Source organism: Manis javanica, chromosome 10, assembly GCF_040802235.1.
Source record: "Manis javanica isolate MJ-LG chromosome 10, MJ_LKY, whole genome shotgun sequence".
In the NCBI taxonomy this organism is placed as follows: Eukaryota; Metazoa; Chordata; class Mammalia; order Pholidota; family Manidae; genus Manis; species Manis javanica.
Window position 1 is genome coordinate 63473649 of NC_133165.1, and position 27503 is coordinate 63501151.

General features: G+C 41.5%; 1 protein-coding gene and 1 pseudogene across 2 annotated transcripts in view; one reads left to right on the forward strand and one right to left on the reverse strand.

The window, feature by feature from the left end:
- HMGA2 (high mobility group AT-hook 2) overlaps window positions 1–27503 on the forward strand; it is a 150051-nt gene that overhangs the window by 79184 nt on the left and 43364 nt on the right. The gene's annotated exons all lie outside the window — the stretch shown is intronic.
- On the reverse strand, window positions 5966–26774 carry LOC108397991 (transcription factor E2F4 pseudogene; annotated as a pseudogene).

Here is a 27503-nt window from a genome sequence, read left to right on the forward strand (position 1 = left end):
CCCAGACTTAAGTGAGAAGGCGACTCTATAGTTTTCCCCCCTATAAGCACTTAGAATTTGGATTGTGAGATGCTTCAGCTCACAAAAAGCTTATGGGCATATTTTTGTTGAGAGGAGATAGAGAAGAAAAGTACAATAGAGATGAGGATTGAAATGGAAGTGGTTATAAATAACAAATCCTGCTGAACTTTAAGGTCTAGAGAGTAGGGATTTTGAGTTTTATTTTATTATACTTTGTTTAGACTCTAAGTTCTTTGAGGGCAGAAAACCCCAGCTTAGGAGCTGACAGAGTCTTAATAGTCATTCCAGTGGCCAGCATCAAATACAGCATCAAAACTGCTACAAACATTAAAGATCAAGACCTTGTTAAACTGAGTTTCATTCACAATTACTGATCATCTACAGCAAGCCAAGAAGCATGCAAGGTCAGCACCTTGTTTCAAAGGTGAATGGCAGTCTGTGTAGTTGAAGATGAGGGGAAACCAAGCATATGACTGTTAACCTCAGTAAAAAGGGTAAGTATTCTGGTGGAGCCCTGGACTCCAGAGTTCTGTGCCTTACAGCATTTGTCTCAAGTTAGGAGATCACTTAACAATCAATTAAAATGTGTGAGGGGGAAATCATAGAGAAATCAAATGCCCCTCTTTGGAAGCATCCGGAAGGCCTCTTCTTTGGGGAGCTCTTCATTAATGACAGCAATTTGGGAATACGGAGCAGAAAGATGGAGTGGTCATTTAGGAGGTGCATAAGTCAACATTTAGGGTAATTGGTCATTAACGGGAAATTATTGGGCAAGGACTTAATTTTTCCAGTAAGGATGTTTCTAGGTAACAATCCTGTTGTGGCTGAGTGGTTCTGGGATGTGGGAGACATGGGATTAAGCAGCTGCACTGCATAGTAATGATGTAATTGAGTTTCCAACATAATTTCCAGTCCTTCTACCGCATCTGGGCGATATCAACTTCTTCTGTGACCTAAGTCCCATTTTGGCAGTCCATTTCAGCTTCTGCCACTGCTCTGTGGTCTTTACAAATGTCTTCATGGCCTCTTTACACTAAATTACTCAAATTTTACTCCTGTAAGTAAAATGGACACCATACCTGTCTTGGTCCGTTTGTGCTGCTGTCACACAATGCCACACACTGGGAAGCTTATAAACAACAAAAATTTATTTCTCACAGCTCTACACTGCAGGCTGGAAGTCTGAGATCAGGGTGCCAGCATGGTTGGGTGAGGGATGTCTGCTAGGTTGCAGATTTCTTGTATCTTCATATGGTGGAAGGGGCCAGCAAGCTCTTTGGGGCTCCTTTTCTAAAGGTATTAATCCCATTCATCATCTTCCGAAGACCCCCATCTCCTAATAGCATCTCTCTGGGAATTAAAATTTCAGAATTTGAATTTGAGGATGGGGTAGACATATTCAGAGTATAGCAATTCTGAAGATCATTTAGAGAAAACTAAACACTATTTGTGGAAGAGAAAGGCCAAATCAGACAGTCAAATGGACTGAGGATATGCCTAAAATTTGGGGTAAATATATGGGAGTTTAACTTCTATTTATGGTGAGTCATGGTGTGGTATAAAAGGCACTCTGGATTACCTGTGCCTGACTCTGAAACATCCATTGCATACAAATGGCAGCCTGCCAATGGCCTGGGCTTCCTCTTCCCTTGGGCACAGGCACAGGGAGCTGTTGGCATGAGCTGTGAGGCATTCCCTTCGATGTGGGAGATCTCACACATGCATTGCAGTTCTAGTCCTGGTCTGTCTGTTCTGTCATTCTGCAGTTTCTTACTCCTCCATGCTGACATCTTTGCTACACGTTGGCATTTCAGTAAAGTCTTGTCCACTTGTCTTCTCTGTATTTCCCTTCTCCACATCCCTCTTTTTTTTTCCTTGGTCTTTCTCTTTATCCTTGCTCTCTGCTTTCTCCATGTGACTTGAATCTGGCTCCAACTGTGCCGGGAAAGCAGTTGGACGTTCCTCTCTCTGTGCAACCACAGCACACCCCTCACAGCCCGAGATCACGATGTGGGAATTATTTGATCACACACCTTCCTCTGCCTTGAAGGGACTTCCATTTTTAGCAACTTACCTGGCCTCTAATGGGAACTTCACAAATGCTCCTGTTTTTAACTTTCATAATTTCAGCAAAAGAGTTTATTCTGCTTTCCGGATAGTCGATTTACAAACAGACTTTTGTAAACCAGCTCCTGTGTAGGTTGAGGACTTCCCTGCAATGCAGTCAGACTACAGCAAAAGGCTTTTTGTTACAGAACTGTAATCTTGATGTAAGTTGGCCCCACCTGAATTCCACTGTAATTGCCTTTCCAACATATGTCTTGCCATCATCTTAAAAAGGTTTCGTTCCGAACACATCCGCTGGCAGAAGATTTGTTTTGCTTTCTTTTCTAGGAAAGTGTAGCTTAGCAAACTATTAGACTGTCTGACTTCTTAACTGTTGGTTAATTAAAAAAAAAAGTGAATAGATTAGCTCTATATATTACACTCAATGATTATGTGTTAGCAATTTAATAATATTAATAGGAGGAAGTACATCTAAATCTTCTCCTGTTTGTCTGCATGTAAACCCTGTACCCAGGAGCCACACTACTTTCAAAAGAGCACATCAAAGTAATTGTTTTGCCTGGCGCCAGAACAAATTTCTGCTGGGACCTGTCCCATTTAATATAAATTATATTACCTGTGGAATTTAAGAGGATGTAAGGTGTAGCATGTCCTGCAGGCAGGAAATTTAAACTATGGATTGATTTTTTTTTTGACTCTGGTTTGTTCCTGTAATATGGAGTACTTAGTAACCCTAATTTCTGTTTAATCTTTTCACAGGCATATTTTGAATTTTGCATTCATATGCAAGACATGTTTAAAAACCCTGTTATTCTCTTAGTCTAACTTGACAATGAAAAAATATCTAAAGCTAGTGGTATGAATGCTGTACCTAACTATGATAAGGTGGGAAAGAGATGCTGTTACCTGACTACGTCTATTTAGAAACAGACCAAAAAACAAACAGACAAAAAGAATGATGAAGAAAATAAGGGCCTTTGACCTTATTTAACCAAATCATTGTGCTTCAAGCCTGATGGGCCTCTGTTTTGCCTATATGTGCACATGAAAGTAGGAGTAGAACATCCATGGGCAAGAATAGGGAGACATAAACCTCAAGATCATGAATCCACTGGACACAGTTGTATACCCTGTTTGTAGAACCAGAATATTAGATTTTCTACATGTGGCATCATGTGCCAGCCCAGCTATTCAGAGGGAGAGCTCCAGCCCTCCACATGTACCCTCCACCCTCAGTGACTCAGTTCCCCCAGCTGACGTCCCTGATGCCCTGTGGCCAGCCCCTTTGGCCCATGTGGTCCTCAGATAGGAGACTGCTGCCTGCATATTATCTTGGGTGTTGAATGTGTCAGGGCTTTCACTAGGACAATAAAAGAGGTGGATAACAGTCAGTAACACAAAAGGGAATACATTGGAAGGAGGTAGGGAGGAAGGAAGGGGACAGAGACAGAGAGAGGGAGGGAAGGAGGGAGGGAAGGAGACTGGAGGAGCTAATACCAAAGCAATGATAGAAGCTCGTGTCCACCTCCCTTCTTTGTGCTCTTAACTTATGGTCATGCTCAGGCCACAGCCTGGCTTTCAGCACTTGTCCATGGGACACCACAGCTGCAAACAGCTCCTTTCCCTTCTCCCGGTGGGAAAAAGGAGCCTCTCCTCAATCTTCTAATTTAGTCATTGTTTTATTCTCATGAGAGAGGCCCTCATCACCAGGAACGGATGCTTTCTCCAAGTCTTTTTATTTTTCACCCAATAATCCAAATAGTCTCTGAAAGACAAACTAGCCATCATGAACAATAGTTAGCACCTGCTGAAGCACTGTGTTAAATTTTTTATCTCCTACTTAAAAGTCTTGACCTTTTACTTAATCCTCACTCTTGTTAGTTGATACTATTGTCCCAATTTTAGATTAAGTGTGATGTTATATAGTGTTAGCCATGGACACATGGTTGATGAGTTCATGTGAGACTTGCTGCCTTTCCTTTGCTCCTACATGCATTTGTGCCTGTCCCCCTTCTGTGGCCTCTGACTTTCAATGGATATCCTCAGATAGGAACTTTGGGTACTGGATTCTGAGCCACTTTTTACAGATTCCTCCTTTTTTCCTTTTTAAAATAGGTCCTTAGTCTTGGAGTGCTGTCTAACTTACACTGAAAGGCACACCTCCATGGTTTTCATTTGTTTTCTTACATGCTTTCCTTGTTCTTAAAATTAAGGCAAGGAACCCTTTGTTCCACTGGTTGGCTAAATTCAAAGACCCAAATTGAACTCAAGTTTTTGAACTGTATAGACTAAGAAGTAGTACTTAGTAGTCCCTTAATGTCAGTAGTTAAGAGACCTGATTTTTAACCCTCCCTTGGCCGTGTTCCCCACTTAAGTTTATTCCTTTCAACATTGGAGCCCCACAGACTCTATCAATGATCAGTCAAGATCCTCATGAGTAATTGCACTAAGAAAGATGGTTTCAGAAGTATAAGGGACATCTTCTAATCCTAAAAATGATGTATACCTATTAAAAATTCAACTCTTTATTTCAAAATAAGACTCTATATTCAAATGCCTTGGAATGTTTTGATGACTTAGCAAGGTGAAGGCACAAGCAAGTCCAGAAGATGTCATTGTGCTCAAGTGTCGTATTTGGGAAACAGCTGGATTTTGTAGTTAGAAAAACATATTTAAAGGCTGGGATAGCAGACATGCTATCTCTATCACTTGACTTTAAAGTTAGTTTTAGATAAAAGGGTAGCTTAATAATGGGGCTGGTTGTTGAGAGGATCCAACTTCTAAAAACTTTAATATACTTTCAGCCTTCCCTGGAGGCAGATGATGGGGTTGTTAGTCTACATCCTCTGCTCAACGGAGCAGCTTCTCTGCTGGCACATTGTTTGGCAGAGCTCCAAGGAGAGCTGTGTGATGACAGCAAGATTAGGATGCAGGAAGTGGAGCTGCTCTAAGCTGTCTGTTTCTCCTGTTCACTTGGTCAATTCCACTAACTTGGCCAACCCCTAAAGCCACGCTTCCAAATGAGCACTTGGTCATTTGAATTCCCATCAGATTAAACATTTTCATTTGAGACCCCTCTCCATCCTCCTCGCCATACCTGTGATGATGGGACCCTTTACACAGCAGCCCCTCCCTGTCCCTTAAAGACCGGGGCTTCTGTGTAGAAGCAGCGAAGGATCAGTGTCATTGCATATCCTGGATTCGGGATTCATCACATTGAGCTACATGCTTACCAACAATGTTGTGCTTGAAATTATTTTACAAAGCCTGGCCCAGAGGGCACGAGGCTTTTATGGTAGCATCTTTACACCAAATTCTGCTGTCTATGAATCTGGGCATATCCGATAGATCACACATTATGTGGAGTCTCTAGTGTCTAAATCAGGACCTCAGATTGGTGCTCCTTGACTTAGACACTGTAGCTTCCTTAAAATTTATTATTTATAACCATACTTTCTTCCCATTCATTTTTCTGTTTATGTTCTGTTTACAATGCCTAAATGCCCAATAGTTGTGATCCTTACCACATTTCCCAGAATGACTCTTATTTTTAAAGTTTCTTAAAATTTCTACATATTACTTTGGCAAGCTAAACAACTAGACTTCTTTAAATGTTAAAGTGAGCTTAATTTTTAAAAATATTTTGTCATTTATTTCTCCAGAGGATGCACTCCTTTAAAAATCTTTGGTGCTGCAAAAATAAGCAAAAGATGGTGACCTCATCTGTTTCAAATCTGAATAAATGAATGGCTAAATAAATGAAGGAAAAATTTTTCTCTGGGCATGGTCTTCATAGAGGGCTTCAGCAACATAGAGAACAAAAGTGCTTTTTTTTTTTTTTTTTTTTTGCTTTAGGTATGGTCTTTATTCACTTGGACACTGTACAAATATTACAATTTCCTTTTGCTTCAAAAAATATAAAAATAATCTTTATATAGGAATCCATTCGTCACTGCAAATCTCTAAATCTCTGCAAATGGCTCTAAATGAAGGTAAATGAATAAATGGGTTGGGGGTGGGGGCTATGGGGCAGCAGGAGGTTGGGCCAATCGGCAGACTCACCCACCCAGATTCCTAACTAGAGACCTCTGTTTCTACCTGTTGGCAGCCCCTCACAACTTACAGGTCCTGAGGGCTAAGGGCCCAGCAGAAGGGAGGGCCACACAAGAGGTCCAGGAGGAGCCGTTAGGGTTGGGGGTGGGGGGGAAGAAGTGAAGGAGGCTGAGGGGGGGATGCGGCAAGTGTCCTGCTGTACCCCAGGCTTCCCTCTGGGGTGGGGTGGGAGTGCAAGCAGGAACAGGGCAGTGGGGCTGGACAAGCTGCCCTATTGGGGTTATGGCAGGTCCTCAGTTCTGTGCCCCTGGGTGGCAGCTGAGCCTGGGCTCTGGGAGGGCATGAGGTGAGAGAAGGCCCCAGAAAAGGATAGGCAAACACTGGCTCCACAGTGTAGGAGGCTGATCCCGTCCCTTGCTCTGCTAGCACGGCACAGGTGCCAGTGCAGGAGTGGGAGGTGTGGCTAGAACTGTGCGGTGAGGGAAGCTGGGGAAGCCAGGGATCTGTGACTCTCAAGCTGTGTAGGGGTGGGGTGAGGTCCCCAGGCAGCCCCCAGGTCAGACAGTCTGTGTCCCAGCTACACAGGGCATGTTCCTGTCAGTCAGAGGTTGAGAACGGGCACATCAAAGAGGTCACAGACACCTTCACTCTCGTCCAGGTTGTAGATGTAATCATGGTCTCCAGGGGGCAGAGGAAGGCGGAGAAGGGGGGCAAACACTTCTGAGGACATCAGCTCTTCCAGCAGCTCCGAACTCATGCACCCTCGTGTGGGATCAAAAATTTCTGACAGCTCTTTGGGGAGTTCCAAAACACCTGTGGGGGCCTCCTTGATGGGCTCAAAGGAGGTAGAAGGATTGTTGGGCCCAGATGAACGGCTGCTGTCCAGCAGGGCAGAGGTCAGCAGTGGCCGTGTGTCCAGCACTGTGACCTCAGCTGCTGGAGCTGTCACCACCTGGGCTTCAGTACTGCTGGAGACAGGAGCAGGGGTGGTCACCTGTGGACTGCTGGGGCGAGAGGCACCCTGGGGCTGGGCCAGGGCAGGCTTGGGCAGAGGTGGAGCGGTAGAGACAGCAGAGGGGCTCTGGAGCAGATCCTCAGGTGGCGGCACTGGCACTGCTACAGGTGGTGAGCTCCATGCCTCCTTGTTCACCAGCAGTACCTCGATGGGGCCACTCACACTCTTCAGGTGAATCTGGTACTTCTTCTGACCATCGAGGCCCTCTGGGATGGGCACCTCCAGGCTGGTGCCTGATGGGGCCCGGATGGCCAGGAGGGTGTCTCCGGCAAAATGTTGCCTCTCACTGTCTAGAACTGATATGAAATAGTCTCATCAGTGTGTCTGTAGAGGGACATGGGGATCCTAGATAAGTTGACCTTTTTTACAGTTCTGTTGCTCTGAATTTGCAGTTATCATTAGCAATTCTTCTGCCACCCTTGAAAACAATCTCTAGAGTTCACAACTGATTCACCTGAAGTGGTGTATAGTTGACAGTTAGCCAATCCTCAGACTATGTTTGAAAATGCCGATTAGGGTTCTGGAAAGAATCCTGGACTTGGGATCCATTCAAGGATCTAATGTCAAGTCTTAACTTTGTCAGTTATTCACTAGATAAGCCCCTTAGCTGCCTTGGACCTTGGTTTTCATGATTCTAAAATGTAAATTGACATAGGATGATATACCTAATATAGAGAGGAATATGAGAATTAAATAGGGTGGTATTTTCAAAAATGATATGACTATGAAATCTACATAAATATAAAGTTTAAAGAAAAAGAAAGTTGCTTTGAGACTACAGAAGCCCCTAAAGTGATCATATAGCATTTAGGTACTCCTGCTGTGAGACAAGACCACACTTAAATTCTTCCATTCAGATCAAAATCTATATTGCTTGAAAATACCTTCAGAAAAGGAAATGCATAGGACTTGGCTCCAAAAAGATAGTTACACTAGACATCATTAAAACAAAAGTGTTTTTGGTATTGATAATCATGATTCTCATTTCCCACCTACTTCCCTAGCTAGCATTTCTTCTGTTCCTCCATCCTTCTGCCATTTGGAGCTGTTTGGTAGCACAGACTTTGGTGTTTGTGTTTGGTAGCAAAAACTGCCTTTCTGGGGGCAGTTTTCCTTTTCTTCCTTCCCTCTAGTGAAATCCTTCTGTGATTTCTTCCATTTTATGTAAACTCAGCTCCCCTTTTGGTCTCCTCATCGGGGTCCATTGCCTTGACCCCCTTTTTGTCTCCTCGTTGGGGTCCCTGCACAGGAACATGACTGCTGTGCTCTGTGGCCACTGACTCCCCTTCATGCAACCCTTCTGGTAAGGAAGCTTTTCTTTACATTGCAGTTGAAGTCCGTTTCCTATTCTTATTTCTTCAAAACAGCTGGTTACCATCCTTTAGTTTCCCCCTTCTTAGACATTACTTCAAAAACATTATATCACTTTTCAGTCTTTTTTTTGTCAAGCATGAGTTATAGACCTTCCTTTAACTTTTTCTCAGCAGGCATACCGTTCAGCCTTTTAATAAGCAGCATGGAGTAATTGAAAGAATATGGGCTTTGTAGTTAGACCTGGGTTTGAATCTAGGCCATGTAACTCATTAGCTATTTGGCCCCTAACTTCCTTGAACTGCAGTTTCCTCATCTGTCAGGTGGGATTAATGGGACAAGGTCCTTATCTGAACTGATGATGCACGTGATGTTCCTGGTGTATAATCCATGTGCTGATCCGTGTGAGTTCCCTTCCCTCTCTCTCTTCTTGCGACTTTCCTCTGCACATCAGGTCACTGTTTCCTACCAGTATTGGAGTCTAGAATTGAGCACAGTGTTAAGAATTTGAAATAATTCTGCTTACCCAACCCCCAAACATGTTTTTTTTCCCCACCGTTATACCATTTCACCATGCGATCTCTTCTGAAGGATTCATGCCGTTTCTGCATACCTTCTGATGTTACTTCCACAGGGACGAGCTACTTCCAAGAACCAGCTCTGAGAAGGGAACACCGGGAGGAAAAAATATCAGAGGGAGTCACTTGTAAACTGTCATTAGAGGACTCCTGGATAGCTCTGTGGCCTCTTGATTTTCACCTTGGGAATTCCCTACATTACCTTTATGTGGCTTATCTGTGGCTCTCTCCAATATAGGGTCATGTCTGGTGTCCTTCAGATCATTTAAAAACACTGAGTTACTCATTCCTAGGTTTCCATTGGTTCTAGTTTACTCTTTACATGCACCTTTGAATACCTGCCTTGACATACATTTTGGTGGAATTGCTCTTGGTATTCAAGCTTTGGACAATTTGAGATTAAGCCAAATAGATTTTCCTGAAAATATCAGCATTCTAGTAACAGATTGGCAAAATCTGTATAGTTAATTCATTTCAGTGTTGTTTCCCCTCTTCTCTACTTTTCCTCCGAAGATGACTTTGAATGAGCATCTAGATGACCTAAACTGAGCCAACGGGACAGAAGGGGAGAGGGGCTGCCAAGAGACTTAGATAATCCCCACACTGATGACTTTTACAGGAAGTGAGAGGTCTGCCTTTCTAAGCAGAGTACGTACGTTGCTCTCTTCCTTAACAGGAAAGAAGATCCTCTTGTTCTAAGCTCACAGCTTTGGACAAATCCCACATAGAAAAATTAAGGGGTGCAGCAAACAGTTAAATATTCCAAAGCTTGGCCAAGTCACTTCTGGTGATTGGTGAAGTTATTAAGTCTCAGCCAGCTTGTTCTCATGGCCAGTAACTGAGTTATTCTTAAATGCATCTCAAGGGGGTAGAAGAATACTTCATTGCCAAAAAAATGTGTAAAAGGGGATTAAAAATTAAGAAATGAGAAACTTCAAGATAAACCAGAAGCAAAAATTTCTGACAGCCATGATGTACTAGCCTGCAGATAAGTCTTGCAATGAATATGCTTGGAATGCCCTTACTACATTCGCCTTATCTCCATTTTTCTTCATCTATTTCTAATGTGCCTTTTAGGCCAGTGCCTCCCTGGGAACATGACAATAAAACAGCTATTGAGTTAAGTAAATAGAAAAACCTAATAAATATTCATATAACTCCAGCTTGAAGCATTTCTTTTATGCTCTATAAATCAACAGAAAACACATGACAGCAGAACCCTTCCTGATGTGTTTTTGGATGTGCAAGACACTGCCAAGAAAGGTGTCTTGTTTATTACTTCTTAGAGTGTATTCATATGTACACACACACACACACACACTTATATGTTTTGTTTTTACTTTGAGATAGTTAATATCTGGAATAGTTCTTTGGCTGGGGAAATGGTGAAAGGTTGGGTGTGAGGAAATAATACAGGAAAAGAGTAAGACTTAGTCAAAGACTGGAGGGGATGTGGTGTAGAGCGAAGGAGAGAAGCAGTGAGAAGAGGAGGCTGCTGGGACGTGGATCTGGGACTGTGAGAGCACCCGTGCTTCTGCTGCTTTGTGGGGGTTAGCCAGCAGAGGCGGCTTCCTGGGGAGAGATAATAAAATCTGGTTTTGTCATGTTTGTTTTAGGTGGCAGTGAAATGCCTAGTCTGTATATTTTGTAGACATTGAGAAATATGGGACTAAAGAGGGGGTGAAAGGTCAGGGCTAGAGATAGGGAGCTGGGGTCTGAACGAGTGTAGATGCTCATTGAATCCACTGGGCCACCAAGGGGGCACGTAGGCAAAGAAAGGAGAGCATGGGGCCCCAGTCTGCATCCAGGAGGCATGAACTGGTAAAGCGCCAAGGGAGTGGGGAGGAGTCGGAAAAGAAAGCAGATGGAAATATTTAAGGCGTGTGGGAACCTAAGTCCCATGCCACTGAGGCATGTCCTGATGACACTGGAAGCCCCGTCACTGAGCAGGAGGCACCTTAGATCCCTAGGACCGGAAGCCACCAAACTCAGTGATGAACCCCAGTGTTTGATGGCTCTCATAAAAGGGACAAATGAGCTAGGACTGCAGAGAGAGATGCAAAACCTGGGGGCAGAACCTGAGTCTGATCATCTTGCTCTCTCCCTGTTGTCTAAGCGAGGTGGTTTGTAAGATAGCATTTGTTTAGTGAATGAATGAGTGAGGGAATGATTCAGCCAGATAAGCAGATACCGGTCATGGTGGGCTTTTTCCGTAGGTGAGAGGATAAGAGCGTTGTGCTGAACAGTGCCTGTAAATGTCACCTCAGGCCTACATGCAAGACAAGCAGATGGGAGAAAAGGACTTGAGAAAAGAAAGGAGAAAACACAGATGAGAGGAGAGGAGCAGATCAAAGTAGGGGTTCCTGGGTGTGAAGTCAGAGGGGTAAACTACCTCAGTGTATGGGCTTGGCCTTTAATTTGTTTGTATTGATAGCTGTTTTTCAAACATTCATTTTGTCTCTCTGATGGGCCTTGAAGCTTCTTAGCAAAGACAGGAACTACTTTTGTGTATCTCTTTGGTACCTAATACAGTTCTACGAGTGTTTACACTTACTGACAGAATGAGAGAAAGTAAGGCAAGTTTTCAGGAATTTCTGAAAGTATGCAATTATCCAGAAATTTAGTCAGGGAAAACACGCAGTTTCAATATATCAAACTAAAACATCCCTTCTCTGCTCAAAGGAGTCTTTTTAACTTGGATTTTCTAAATAATTTACTCAAACCCCTGCCTCTAATAGAGTGTCTAGATTCATTGATCATGCAGTATTCTCCAGAGCCAGCTATACAAACATCCTTCCTAATCTTAGCAAATTGAAGAAACGGGCCTAGAAGATTTGCAATGTGCTTCTCTCTCTTCCCTCACTCCATTTTTATAAGATTACCTCTAAGTACTTGCAGATGAATTAAACGCGGTGCTGTTGTGGAGGGAAATCAGATGTCCATTTAAGTTTGTAATATAAAGACTTATAAAGAAAAGTCAGGCTGGTTTAGTAAGGTGGAATGTACATGTAGGAAACATAAGCAAGTCTGGTGAGAAAATTTGGTGGAGGCAGTTAATTAATTTTAAACTGGGAAAGGCCTCAACAGTTAGTCTGCAAGATCTCCTTTAAAGAATCCCAGACACCTGGAAAACGTCAACTTTTTCATTTTCAGCCAATGGTATGTGGTAATGATCTGAATAAGAAAAATGGCTTTGAAAGCATCAAAAATGCAATTTTCATCTTTGTGTAATTAAAAAATATCAGAACACATTTTTCTCAATCATTTAAGAAAAGAAATTAAATTAACCTTTTGGTGAAAATCAAGATAAAAGTATTGACAATTATCAGGAGGCTAGAGACTCTGAAAATAGTCAAGTGAATGACATCTGTATGTACCTATAGCATCCTACCTTAAGGGCAATGCTCTTATAAAGGCAATGAAGAGACCATTAAAAAGGCAGCAATGTTATTTATTTTATTAAATATAAAAGGGTTGTTTGCATCCATTTCCGGGTGGTAATTCTTATTTTTAGGTTAGGAGTGTGTCAGTGATACCTTAGGGCAGGAGGTACCAGTGGGTTGACTGGAACTTTCCAAGAGCCTCTAGGTGTAAAGAACATGTTTCTGTAGGACGGACGGAGTACTGATCTGGCAAATCTCTCAGCAGGATGAAAAAGAAAAGGGAGGTCTAGAGTATCTTGTTTCAGCTGGTAGAACTTTCTCACAGAAAATGTAAGAGTATCAGATAAGAGCGTTTATCAGATCACACAGATATTACAGCCACACCTCTTTGGGAACATTATGCAACACAGACTTGCTAAATCCCAAAATGGTCTAGACTGGCTCCCTGAGAAGAACAAGTCAGTCTTCATTATTCACCCTGATACATATATTAGGCATTTTCATGTGTCTGTTAAATGATGCATAAGACAGTTTCACTAATGAAAGTTCATTGGTATCCCATGAGCTCCTGGCTCAAAAGAAAGCTAAAGTGAATAAGGCTAGATAGCTAATGAAAAGACGCTAGTGGTCTGCAGCTCTGGGAGGAAGCATGTTCCCAGCCAGGGGCGAATCCCCTTTGAATACCATGAAACCACAATAAGTCAAGGGGAAAGGACAGGTTGGGAGAAAAGCTTTTATTTCTTACTGCAGTAGCTGGAGTTCACTAGCCAGGCGTGGCTCCATCCATCTCCCCTGGCCCAGCTCCTCCCGGCTCCCCCAGCGGCTGACCCTCTGCTCTGCCCCTGCTCCTTCCCGGAGGAACTCCGTGGGCGGGTCTGTGTTGACTGGCAGACGCCAAACCAATTATGTACGAGGAACCAAGGGGAGGAGAGAATGGCCATTTTCACTCTTGCCCTGGATCCACAGGAGGCTGTGGGAGGCTGCAGCAGTAATGGCCTAAGGCCAGGCAGGAGATTCTGGAAATTCTGCCATTTACCCAACATTGCCCTAATGGAAAACCAAATATATGCTAATCCACTTTTCTATTTCCGCTACTGTCTGATTTTCATAAGAATGGGTGAGCATTGAGCATGATTGCAGAAGGCAGGTGTACCTATAGGCTGTTAAGTCTAAACTTTAGAACCAAGAGTGGTAAGTTGGCAACCCTGGAGATGCTTTCATTAATATGGACCGGTCTTTCCAGTGCAGATCTTTGCAGATAAAATATTATTTAAGAAACAGAAGCTACTGACGAGAATTAGGCTGGGGGTGGATTAATGATTGTACATTGAGCATTGACTCCCCTAAACAGAATTTTATTGTTGTTAACAACCATTTGATCAATAAATATGAGAGATGCCCTCTCAAAAAAAAAAAAAAAAAGAAAGAAACAGAAGCTAAACATTATTTTAAAGGTTAAGGTTATCATTCTCAACATTTGTGTACATCTGTTATTTTCCCAACTCTGGAAAGACAGAAAACAATGTGGAATAGGTGTGTCATGTTCTATTGATTGCCATTACATTGATGAGAATTAAAATACATGAGAATCCATAAATATCACAGAAAGACATGTCATGGAATAAAATAGGTGGTAGAATATGTATTAAATGACAACATATAGCAAAAAAAATTTCACCATGTGGTATTCAGCTCTGTTCTCTGTTTACTTGTGGCCTTACTGGATATTATCCTGTTTTACCTCACTCCATAAAGGATTCAAGGTTGCTTATAAAGAACACAACAGACTCAGGCAGTCCAAATTTTCAGTGACCAAAGATGAATTCCAAGGTCCATGACATTTAGTAGATTGCCATTTTTCTCAAGTACAGACTTGAATTCTGACTCCTGAAAGCTGAGGTTTGGTCAAAAATCATTTATTTTGTGGATGAAGAGAGCCAACACATTGCCAACATTCACACCCCAATTTGATATGCTTGTTTCTCAGTTTGAGATGACATAGTAACTCCCTTTAAAAGACCAAGCGATTTTTTTTTTTGGTTCCTGTCTGAAAATAACCATCAGTGAGACATGAGAATCCTTGATAAAAACTGGAGAGGGAGTTAGCCCATGGCATGAGAATGTACAGAGGAGATTTTTGCCTCTAGGTAGTAATGCAATTTTAGGAGGAATCTCCAAACCTGAGCAAAATAGTTCCTATATTCCCAAAAACAGAGGCTGTGAATTTGGGAGTTTAGATCCTCAAAACATCAAGAGTTTACTAAAACATACTAGGAAATTATAGAGAAAAGGAAAGAGACAAGGAAAATGTAAAAGATTTGTTGGAAATGTGCATTTGAGATCCAGGTCTTCTACTAAGCACGTAGCCTTGGAAAGGGCCTGCCCATTTCTTCGGTGTCACCAGTTAGAAGCCAGATAAAACTTCCTCCTACTACTCTGCCCCTTAAAGGGGTAGCTTGCTCCTGCAGCTGATTTTATTAATTGGTTTAAATGATTTAATAGGTATATGTGGGCCCAGTCAAGTGAAAGAGAAGCAGAAAATCCCTATAGCCATTTTTATAAGAAGGCTTCTGGGAAAACGAAAGAACAAGAATCTGGGGTCCTTTCCATGCCCAAACCACAGTGGCTCTGTTTTTATCATTTCTGTAAATTGATGTTCTAAAGACTTTGTGTGGGAGAAAGGGGAAGTAGAAGGATTCTTTGATGAAGGAACACCAGTCACCCATCATAGGATTCCCTGTGTGGCATTCCTGCAGGTCACTATCAGGTCCCAGGCTTTCAAGGAATCAGCTGGTACAATAGTGGGCTCCTCCTGCCAGCTCAAGCACTGGGCCAGTCAAATAGACTATAATAAGATACTGAAGAGCAAGTAACTCTCTGACTTGCTCAGTGAATACCGTAAGCCCCTATAAATTCCTGGAGCCAGTGAGAACCCAAAATAACACATTAGGGCTAATATAAATACCATTATGTGGACTCAAATGGGAGCTCTAGGGTTTGTCTGATGAGAGACACCCAACCTGTACACCCCTAAGAAAGCTTTCCTCAGACTAACAGTTACCAAAGGGAAAAAGGGACTGGGGAGGATGGGTGGGAAGGGAGGGATAAGGGGGAAAATGGGGCATTATGATTAGCACACATAATGTAGCAGGGGGGACACGGGAAAGGCAGTATATACAGAGAAGACAAGTAATGATTCTATAGCATCTTACTATGCTGATGGACAGTGACTGTAATGGGGTATGTGGGGGGGACTTGATAATAAGGGGAGTCTAGTAACCATAATGTTCAAGTAACTGTACATTAATGATATCAAAATTAAAAAAAATAAAATAAAATAATTTTTAAAAAAAAGAAAGAAAGAAAGCTTTCCTTAACTCCAGCCCCACCCTGCCCTGGGAGGGTACTACTTAATATAACTTGAATTTCTCTTACTGCAATTAAGGTCTGTTCTGTCTTGGTTTATTCTGGGCAGTGGAAGCTTTATTTCTTACTCTCCTTCACGTTATTGTAGCTAGTTTTTAAATGAACCCACTTCAAATTAAAGTATTAAATTTTTTAATGTATCTTCATCTGACCTGCTTTTGATCCCACTGTTCTCTTGGCTATACCTGAGGGCAATCTCCAGCTTCGCCAGTATGTTCATTTCTGGGCTGTCAATTGAATATAGGGCAGGCACTCAAATCTGGAAATGCCCTAGGGTTACAAAACACAGTTGCCCTCTGTCTTGCCTCTGCCTCCCCCACACCCCCTTCCAAAGTCCTTCTAGGTAGCAGTCATTATGAGGTCTTTGGTAGAGGGTACTTTGCTGTGGCTCAGAGACTCATCCTGCCTTTACATCTCCTCAAGATAATGGTCTCACGTATATTTTTCATACATGCAACATCCAGTTTATAGTTTCTCTTTCTTTCTCCCTTCTGGTTCTTTACAGTTCTTTCAGAACATGCCTTTCCATTTGCTTCTCCGCCTCTTCTACCATTTTGTCATATTGCTAGAGTGGCCCTGGCTGCGCACATATCAGAGAAGAGAGAAACCATATGTTTTGAGGTAAAATTTAATAGAATAAAGAAAGAATGCCATTAATCTCCACCCCTTGAAAATGCCCAGAAGCTCCCATTCAGACCCTCCTTAAAAGTTTCCATCCACTGTCTTTTATTAAACCCTGGTATTCCTCAAATGTCAAATCCCAAGATGAATTTTAAAGATACTTCTTACACACTTTTAACTCTTTAATTATTAATAGCTCAAAAGCATGTTTTTCTATAATTTCTGTTATAAATGTGCTACATTTTAGGGTTATAGGCTTTTATCACCCAGCCTGAGACTCGAACCACTCTTTGTAGCTTTTTTCGCTCACGGGAAAACGTCTTCCAAAGTTGAAAAAAAAAATTGACACCCAGCTCCACTTTTGGACTTCTGCATTTCTAAATAAGGACTCAACTGGCCCTGAGCAGGAGGAAATGTTCTTCTAGCGTGGGAAATACAGTTAAGGGAAACATAGGTACAGCAAGGAAATTTCATTTCCGAGACCTTGGAAAATAATCTGACTTGTAATTTCGGCGTGTGATTAGGACTGGTAATCAGCAACCTGGATGCCAGAATTCCTGATTCCGCTCCTGAGGCCATCTTTATCTTTAGGGAAGTGTACTGTTTGCAGCTTACTATATTTCATGAACCCTGCCTCTTGTTTCCCTTTGTGTCTAATACAGGGCTTCAGAGTAGGGCACTGAGTGAGTGCTCTCTGAACCGAACTTCACCCCAGGTTAATGAATGGCTCTCCACCCTCAGATTGGGAGTAAAAATGAAATTATGAAATTAAATGAAAAGCCTTGTAGAGTACTCAGGTTAAATGGAGTCCAAGAATGAGTACATTTTCAGCGAGGGGAAGAATGCATATCTTGGGGGCATTTTCGGTTGTGTGCGCTGAGATGTGAATGTGTGTGTGTGTCCACACATACATTCTTACATACTAGAAGGAAGGAAGTCGTGAAAGGGGAGAAAATAGAGCTATTGACTAAAACACCATAAAGCTGTTTTTAGAATGACTGCTTCTGCTATACTGGGGAATGTTTCCTTTGAGAAGGGGTATATGATGCATCCTCTTTCCATTAAGTCTATTTTAGGAGGAAATTACAGAGGATAATATAGTACCACCATCCAGGGATCTCTTCTCCACACAGCCGCAATTTTCATTACACACCTGCTTAGAGCAAAAGAAATTAAACCTTCTGTTCCCAGGGATACCAAACTAAGACAATCAGAGTCTCCCCTAAGTCACTCTATTTATTAGGGAAGCCAGTGAGTTTTGGAAAAGTGTTAACTCAAAGTGCCCCACAAAGCAGTAAGTGAGAGCAAGGAGGGCGGTGCTTGTGGTGTGAGCATTCATTCAGTTTCAACAGTGGCAAAGTCTCGGAATTGTTTTCAAAACAGTGTGGGGCTGCCGACTCCCCTGTGAAGATTTATCTGCATTTGGCAACTACTCTGGTTACTGTGGAACAAGAAGTTTACTTCTCAATAGTTTTACAAATTGCGTGTTTAACTTTGTCTCTATAGAATTAATTCGGGGGAGGCGGGAGGAGGGGCGAAGCGCAGGCTTTCAAGGCTGGTTTACAAATCTGATTTTTTTCAAGAGCGATTTTCCCCCAAGCACAACCCTGTGGTGAAGTCGTTTTCCACCTGAAATGCATCCTGCATCCTGCAGCTGTTTGCATCCCGCATGTACGTCGATTTAAACATTGAAATAAAACAATTTCAGTGTTTACCAATTTAAAAAGTAAAGACTTGTTTAATCATTAAAACACCACCGTTTTCTTTTGCCCTTTAAACCTGCATTCAATCAGCTTGGACGCTGGTTTACAGTGTCGTTAACTGCTAAGATCACAAAGGAAAAGGTTAGCGAGATCACCACCGTCAGCAGGAAGCTCTGAACCACCCCCATTGTCACATGGAGCCTTCAGCCAGACGTCCTTCTGCTCCTTCGCTGTCTCCCAACACACACTCGGCTCTAAGTTGGTATGCGGCGAGGAAAATGCAACGTTTAATTCCAGAGGCGCAGCCCTGTGTCCGTTCAAGATAAAGGAGAAAAATGCGTTCTTGCATTTATTCTTCAAACAGCCACGTTGATCATTGTTAACTGAAATAAGTAGGGGTCTTCTTGCTGACGTGCAGCGTGGGAAGGATATGTCATCTCAGACCCCTAGGCAAAGGCCTGGGTGTTATTACTTTTTTTTAAAGGGAGGGGGGCTGCGGTGTTTTATGGCCTTCTCTCAACACATTCGAGTTTTATCACTCATTTTAAAAGTACAACTTAACACCATTTTCAAACCAGCCTGAGTTCCAGCCCTGGATTGTTTTCACAAAATGGCCCCTTTCTCCTCAGAGGAGGTGGTCGCAGGTGCCTATTAATTGCCATACTTGTGGGAACTGAAGTTATTCCCTTCATGGTAGGAAAACCAAGCATGTTCTCTGAAATTTAATGCTATGAGCTGCAGTCCGCGGTCCCGCTGGGCACAGGAAGGGATCACAACTTTCTGCAAAGATGAACTGCTGCTTTACCACAGACTGTTTGCCTTTTCATTTCTTACTCTGCCTCCGCTGTTCGCTTTTGCTGCCCAGTGTATAAAGAACACTGCAAAAGACAGCGCTTCACTTTTAAGTGGCCAGGTCGCAGACGAAACTGGTAATTATTTCAGTTTTAAAGAAATCAAGAACAAACAGTTCTTCGTGTTTTATAGAACTGCAAAATTTGACAGTGATCCCCATTTCTGATGGAGATACGGAAATCTCGAGAGTTCAAAAGACTTGCCCAAGATCTCATAGCTAGTTAGAAGCAAAAAATGGGCGAGAAGCCAGTATCTTGACATCTAGTTCATTATATTCTTGGGCAATACAGATGTCCTTATTAAGTGAACACGAATGTTCCCCGATTCGCCCTTATGGAAGGTAAAGGTAGTGTTGTGTGTCTCTAAGACAGCTTCAAAATCACCACACTGTCACCTTCAAACTAAGCCATCCAATTCCTTTTCATTGACTTTAAGATAATCCACTTTCTAATCTTTTCAGCTTTTTAATGTGATCTGTGCACAGCAGATGTTTGGAATCTGACCCAAAACATTCAGGGAATTGGCCCAGTTTTTGTATAGGTATTTGGGTATTGTATAGACAAGTTCTACATTTCTCCACCCTCAGAACTGCTTCTTAGATAATGACTGAGTGTTCCTTGGCCACTTTGTTGAACCACTTCTCTCAACAGCAGAAGTACCTCACGTTTTCCATTCTTACGTCTCAATACTGCATCTTTTAACAAGTTTGATTCTTTTTTTTAAGCAGTGTTTTGTTTTACTAGCTATAGTGCATCATGACCACAAAATCTAAATAATTTTCATCCCTGAAGTTGAAAGGAAGCTATTGCTAATTTTAAAGACCTGTATTAATTCACCCTTGTTTTAATATTTGGAAAAAACTTGATCTTTCCTGAAGACCTCTGGGTATGTAAGTAGCCAGTTTACACCGAGAACAGAATAATCGACATTAAGTACTTCAATGAATACCCATTTCTACTCAATTTTAAATTATATTCAACTGAAAATAACTGTAAAGAGTAGAGTCAGTTAACTCGGTGGGAAAAACAATTGAACTAGTTGTTTGCCTTTACCCAAATCAAATCATTGATTGAGTAAATTAATTTTCCTAATGTGTCGAGATACAGGTGGCTTGGGCTGCCATGTACATCATGTACGGGACATTTGCCAGAGAACAGCAGGTTTTTCTTATATAGTAGTACGAACTCTGGAGGAAAGCAAACCATGAAAGATGGATAAGGATGAGAGGGAAGAGGAGAGAAGTGATACACTCAAAAAAAAGCTGAATTAACAGGGACTATTTTCAGAGTAAAATATACTGTAAACCCCAATATAATTGAATGTTTATAAGAGGAGATGCTTTCAGCAATTCCTTTGTTTCCTAATGTATACATTATACCTGGGCAAATGCTTCCTTCCTGTGAACCGGACAGTAGGAAGTCATCTATCTTCAAGCTTGTTTGGTTTGTAAATAACACTGTAGAAAAGGTCTGTTGAACTTTGGAAAGGCAGTCCATGTGCTCTCTCTCCCTCTTGGAGGCCGGGGAAAGTGCACGGCCATGACCACCACCTTACTCCGTCAGGGATTGTTTATAAAAGATTGAAAAATGTGTCCAGGGCCCCCACCTACCCTTCTATGGGCTGGCAAGTAAGCCTGGCTTTAATAACAATAGAAGAAAGAGTTTGGGTGAGCCTGGCATCTTTCAACACATGCTTTTTGCTTTCTCCTACGCAATTTTTAATTTCCATGAAAGTCAGTAGTAAAAAGGACACTGGCCTGCTTTCCTTTTGTCTGCTGCTTTGCAGCTATTGGGATACTTGGCTTTGGGATAATGAAGTTGTCATTTCCTCCCCCAAATAATACATTAAAAAGTGGAAATGCAAATTTCCTGTGGAAGCTCTAAGTAGCAGGTGGTATTTCCTTAATATATTGTTTTTGACCTTTGGGGAAATTGGTATTATGAGCTGACTTTGGAAAATTAAAATAGCATCAAGGTCCTACATCTTAAATAAAACAGTTATCTTAGTTAATTTGAAAAAAATTAGAGTGGAGGACGACACCAGGAAAGGACTTAACATATTTCGCTTTTATGTGTTATTTTAAGGTTTGTCATTCATGGAGGACAAGAAAAGGGATATGGCACAGCTGCACTTCCTAATTCACTAAGAGATTTAAAAAAAGGAGAACTATGTACTTTCAAGTTTTACTTTAAGCTCTTGCTGTTAGCTAATGCACTCATACATTTTGTCAGTCATAAAAAGAGTTAAGCAAGGGACTGTTCAGATGGCAAATCTGAGTTGAACTGAAGGTAAAGACATCTGTATTTTTCATTCATTTGCTCAGCAGCACTAAATTTCAAGCTTGTTTTTTTGTTCAGCATCAAAGAAAAAGTTGTTTTATGGTTACGGGATTTTTTTTTAACTCACATATTTCATGAAAGGGACTCAAGTCACTGGATCTTTATATTCTTTTCAGTTATTTTTCTGCCTACCAGCCCTTCTGCATGCCATCTTGTTGAATAAGGAAAACATAATTTTATTCTCTCTCTCTTCCTTTGAAGAAAAAATTTAAGAGGTTTAAATACCATTCACATTTTGGAATATCCTTCTTTGTTCACTCCCAAAACCATCATCTCCTTGGACTAACGTAAAGTGATCCAATGTCGAAAAGCTTAAGAGATTCTCACTCCTATAAATATCCTTCATATGATTACAACTCCTCTGTTTATCAAAGGCAACAAGAATAGAACCCAAGAGCTAACCAAGTTTATAGATATATGAATGTGTGCATGTGCACATGTATGTGTATGTATTGATGTATATCCAAGTTTGTGTGTCCAAATATATACAGCATTTTTAGCATACAAATTGCTGACTAGGCATCTATATTGTTTTTCCTCTAAAAATTCTGTGTGTGTGGACCTATTAGTTGCCAAGGACCATATTGCCACAACCAATGGGAAGCTAAAATATTTACCAAATCCAAGAAATTGAGGGTGTTTGAGTAGTTTAAACTACTAAATGTTTAAACTATTAAATATGACCAGTTGAAATAGTCATTTTCATTTTTCAACTGTTTTGTGGCACATTTTGGCTTCAAGGTCCAGGTTTTTGTGTGCAAGAAATGTATGTTTTTATCCTGAGAAGTATAAAGCCAGATACTATTATAGGTCACTCAGGTGTCACATTCATTGTCATCGTATCACTCCTTCCCAGGAGAAACGGAAGTGAGAACTGGGGTCAGAACCAGATATCATAAAAGTTCAGCTACTCTGGGACTCCCAGAAATACTAATTTTCCAGATAGTTGAATATTAATATCTTTAAATATTAACTCAAAATTTTGATAATGTTGTATATGAAGATCTGGCTTAATATACATGGTACCTGTGTCTCTGGCTATATTTATAAATGTACTGGAAGTAATTTATGTGTTTTTTTAATGGTATTAGGTCATTTAGCATAAGCATCACTAGACTTGCCCAGTGGCAAAGATCCTATTCTTCCTCCTTCCTTCCTTTCTTGTGTTTTGAGTGCTTACCATGTAGGATCTATGGCGCCCACCCTGGTCCTTGGCACATAGAAGAAACTCAATGAATGTATGTTGAAGAAATGAAGAAATGTAGGAAGAAACAAGTTCAGTGGGTACTTAGAAGGGTAGATTCAATTCAGACTTTGTTTTGGTGTAAGACCAGGCACAGTGATAGCTGAAATTATTGATAGAGCTATATTCATAAATAGTGTGGAATATAGGAGTGAATGTGTGCACCACCACGCTAGCCATGCCCTGTCTCTCCTTAAAAATACTTCAAACATGAGAGTGCCTTTTTGTTCATTGACTACTTTCTCATAAAACTGGTAGAAACCTGTGCAGCTGTGGGACTCTGGGTGTAGTGACAAGGCTGTTTAAGTCAAAACCTAAAGCAACTGTCTCTTTAACGGTTTCCCCACTTTTCTAAAAAATAATTATCATAAGAACTTTAGTCCATGAACTTGTCCTTGGCCCTGTGATTTTGGCATCCTTAGCACACCCCACACCAGCTTGCCGGTTTGTTCACCTGCCTTCCTCTGTCCCACGTGTACAGTGTGTCCCTGGCCTGGGACAGAGACACGTTTCTCAGCACTCTGAGAATTTGCGGTAGGATATTTTGGGGAGCAAATTGTATTCATGCAAATACTCTATTATTACACCCCTGTTCAGTGTAATATGGAGGGAAAGTGTGGCCTTTGGAGAAAGACAAACGTAGGTTTGAATGTCTGCTTCATCCGTGATTAGCTGTTTGAGTAACCATGGAGAGCTCGGTCCACTCGTCTGTCCTTGTAAACTTGGTGATGTGCAGAAAAGACCTTGGCAGAGCTCCATAAAAGCGTGTCATTTTTATTAGTGTCACCTTTATCAGAAGATTGTGTATACTTGACCAGACACAATACCAGACTGGAAGTTTTTTTTTTTTAAATTCTCCTTAGTATTATAGGTAGCAAGCATAAACAGTGCTACAGAGTTCCCCCTTTTCTTTAGTCCATCTAAACAGTCTCTATAGAGTCTGCAAAATAGATTGAATTTCTCATGAAATGTATTTTGTAATAACATTTTGTATATTGAGTGATTTGTGCAGTGAGCCAGAGGTAATTAATGGATAAAAAAAAATCACAAAAAATACACACAAAACTATACCTTACTTGCTCAAGTAGCCATCAATGGTGAGTCTATTTTGAAAAGATCACTGAAAGAATAAATATAAAAGATGACAGAACTATCCACCAAAATTATCTTTATCCTTCTTACCATTATATTGCACTCTTTAGACAATAGCAAAGATATTCTCTTACCACTAATTTTTTACTTACCATCTCTAAGAAGAGTCAACCTGTCCTTAATCTGCTTATACCCAAGGGGACATGATTCACTAACATCGAAATAGTTTGGAAAGCAGTGCCAACATAGGCCCACTTCATCAGCACCATAAAACTGTTCTGGGAGCAGACTATGCACAGAGATGTGTTCTCAGAAGCAGCCACAGAAATCTTTTGTAAACTCCAGTATCAACCCTATTTCACCATCTTTTCTGCCTCTGTTTGCAACAGTATTTTCTCTCTTTTAGAAGACACATAGTCTCTGTCAATTGTTTGAATTCCTCTGAACATGTTTACATTTGGGTATTCACTGTACAGTAGTTCTCAGAGATAAGGGAACTCTTACCTCTGCTTAAAAAGAGCCCCCTAAATCAGTGCTCTAATTCACCTTCGAGTGAATGCATTCTGAGTTTGAGCAGTCAAGAATTATATACATTTTCACCAGTGGCACTTTCTAACATTGGTAAAGTGCAAGATAGGTAAATCAGTATTGCATGGATCCAGTGGCATTTTCTTGTGCTCGCTTTTTCCAGCTGTGTAGCAACAACCATCTTCTTGAATAACATTAGCATCTTTTTATGGTTTGATCTTTTTGCTTTTCATAACAAGAACACTGGAATTCATGATGTGGAATGGTTCCTTTTAAGCCCTAACCCACTTAGCATTTACATACCCATGAATTTAGTACCTAATGTGTTGTGGCTCTAACTGGAGGATGCAAAATCTCCTTTAGGAGAGATGTGGCCTCTGTTTTCTGCCAAACCAGGGCTCATAGTGCTTTCAAATTCTCTGTAAAAACGCGTGGCCATCTCCTTGTGAGGAGTGGAACTGAGGGGCTTTTGTTCTGATGTTTACCTTCGTTTGTGTGAATGGAAGTTCACAAGTTGAGAGGGATCCACACATAGGTTGAGGAACTGGGAATGTCAGCATTCAACTTGGAGGCCCGCATTCTTCATACTGTAGTCTCTTGGTTTCCTTATCTCCCTGAAGCCCCTGAATGAGTGGTGAGCATCCACAAAGGTGTTAGGAGACTCCGGTCTAGCCACTTGTGTGGCAACAAAGCAGGTGTTACCCTGCAGAACCTGGAAGGCACTTAAGAGCAAGAGAAGGAGGGAGTGTCTCCTCGCACCGGTGGTCAGAGCAGAGAAAGCAAAAGAGCAAGCTACAGGTTCCAGCAGTGATGGAAAGACGGCTTCTGAAAGGAACAGCAACCAAACCATTTCTTCTTTCCCTGCTTCGTCTATTCCTGCCGCCACAGCTGGAAGTAGTGGCTTTAATGCCTCCCAGTGAAAGGGAACTTAGAGAGTGTGTATGGCATCCTGGGAGCGTGTGCATCCTGAAGACACTATTGTTGAGTTGTTGAGTCTTTTGGGGAGAACATCAGGAAGCTTAGGTTGTTTGAATATTCAAGCTCTTTCGCATTAGTTCTGCATTCTATTTGATGTCAAACTATAGGTTGGAAAAATAGCTTAACTTTAAGACTAGTTATATAGGGATCCTTGTCAATTATTAGAACCATTAGAAGTGTTGCTAAGCAGTAAACTTATAGTCACATGTCATCTGTGAGATGGCTGCTCAACAATGTTTGAGAATAGTCTGTTAGTCATCTTAACACAAAGTAGCCACTCAAAAATTTGTTGAATAAATGAAATCTCTTTGACAGAAATATCTGCATAATTGCAGTATGTTATACATGCTCATTAGAGCCTGAGGGCATCTGTTTGAATTTGTTTTTTTTCCCTGTCTGTAACACACATGCAACACACATGCAGGCATCATCATGTGAGTATTTACTGCTAGTATCTTAAAGGACAGTGTATCTCTTGACTCTTAACAGCCTAAGCATCTAGAGTTAGTTTGCAAGCAGCACATAACTTTGAAGAAGGAGAACTAAGTTTGCTTTTATTGAAATTCTAATTTTGCAACTTGATAAAAGTGATTTTTGGATAGAGGTGATGTTTGAAGAAAATGAAAAGTGGTTTTTTCTTAATCCTGCAGTTTAATTGGTAGTCATTCATTAAATTTAATAAGTTATAGGTTCCTTTCAAAAGAAATCCCTGACAATAGTACGTTTTAAAGCTGGGTTCTCTTTCCCAGCAGCCAGGGTGTTTTGAAGATAGGAGAACAAGGAAAGTACTTTAAGCTGTAAAGTCTTGCAGGGTTGCACCTAAGTGCTTTAGGCTCTGCATTCTTGATATAGCATCACATTACAGTAATATTATGAAAAACAGCTATAGGGAATTCTCATACATGGCTAACACATATAGAGCTTTAATGTTCACATGGCTGGATCCATTCAACAAACGGGATCTGTGGGTCAGATGCAGTTTGCAAGCCACTATTATTAAGCTGTTTTACTTTTACCATTAAGTAATGGTTCCTTGTTAATGTTATGAATGCATGTGTTCTTTGCTTTCTCTGTAAATCTTTTGTTCCATTCTTTTTTTTTTTTTGGCCTTACAAGAATGTGGGGGGAGGACATCCCTATCCACAAATCAAGTGCTTTAAATAGCCAGGCTAGAGCTGAATGAAGGAAATCAGGCTAGATAGCATCTTTGTAAAATGGATGCCTATGAACTCTGCATCACACAATACAAAGGAAATCACCATTGTCCTGTGCAAGTTAGGTGAACAAAGCACGTAAAAAATCCTGTTCTGGTTGCTGTGCTTGTTCCTGCGCAGCCGAAACTGGAAGCTTGAAAGGCCACAGAAATGGCATGGGAAACGTTGGGAAATCAGAGTGTGGATTTTAAATTTATAAGGCAGAGAGTCTGGTAACCATTCACCAGACTGATCTCCAGTTCTTTGATTGTGAACAACAGAAACCATAAACAGTGAGGAATGCTCCCACCGCTGCCGCTGCTCTTACTGTTATTGTTACTACTGTCATGACCGGTGCTGCCAGCACCCATCGTGCAATTAGGGGAGGCTTGTTCAGCCTTACAGCCAGAAGCTGTGCCATGACACATTTTTAATCGATACATCAACCTAACAAGGTATCTACATTATACAAATTAGGAAACTGAGGTTTACATTGCCAGTCTGGCTCCAAAACCCTGGACTTCCTCGCTATTTCACGCTTCCTTTCCCTGTATGTGAAGGGAATGGAACTCTGCAGGTACCACGATGTCCCCTCCAAACCCTTACAAAGTGAACCGAGTTCCTTGGGGGAGAGTGTCCTCAAGGCCTAAAGGCTGTCTCTGTGGGACTCTGAAGCCACTCCCATACCCTGGAAACAGCGACTACAGCACCTTACAAACATCCTTCCTCAATTTTTTTTAAAAAACAGCAACAAACAAAAATCTACTACCACCAACAGTCTCTCCCAAGATCAGAGATACCTACCCATATCTGGCAAGAAGCCCAGACATACCAACACGTGTATTATCTAGAGCCAAGAGTTGAATCCCGCCACATCCAGAGAGACAAGCATCTCATTTCAATAGACAGCTCCTTCCCAGAGTCAGGACACTCCCCTGCTGAAGTGCCAGGGAGTCGGAAGAGCAGCATAAAATAAAGCGAGTTGTTACTACCGAGCAGCCGGAGGCCCCACGCACACCCGCATTCTCTGCTCTTCCTCAGACGAACCCAGCAGAGTTCCAGTGGACTCCCCTTAACAGTCAGTAGAAATTTCGTTGGCT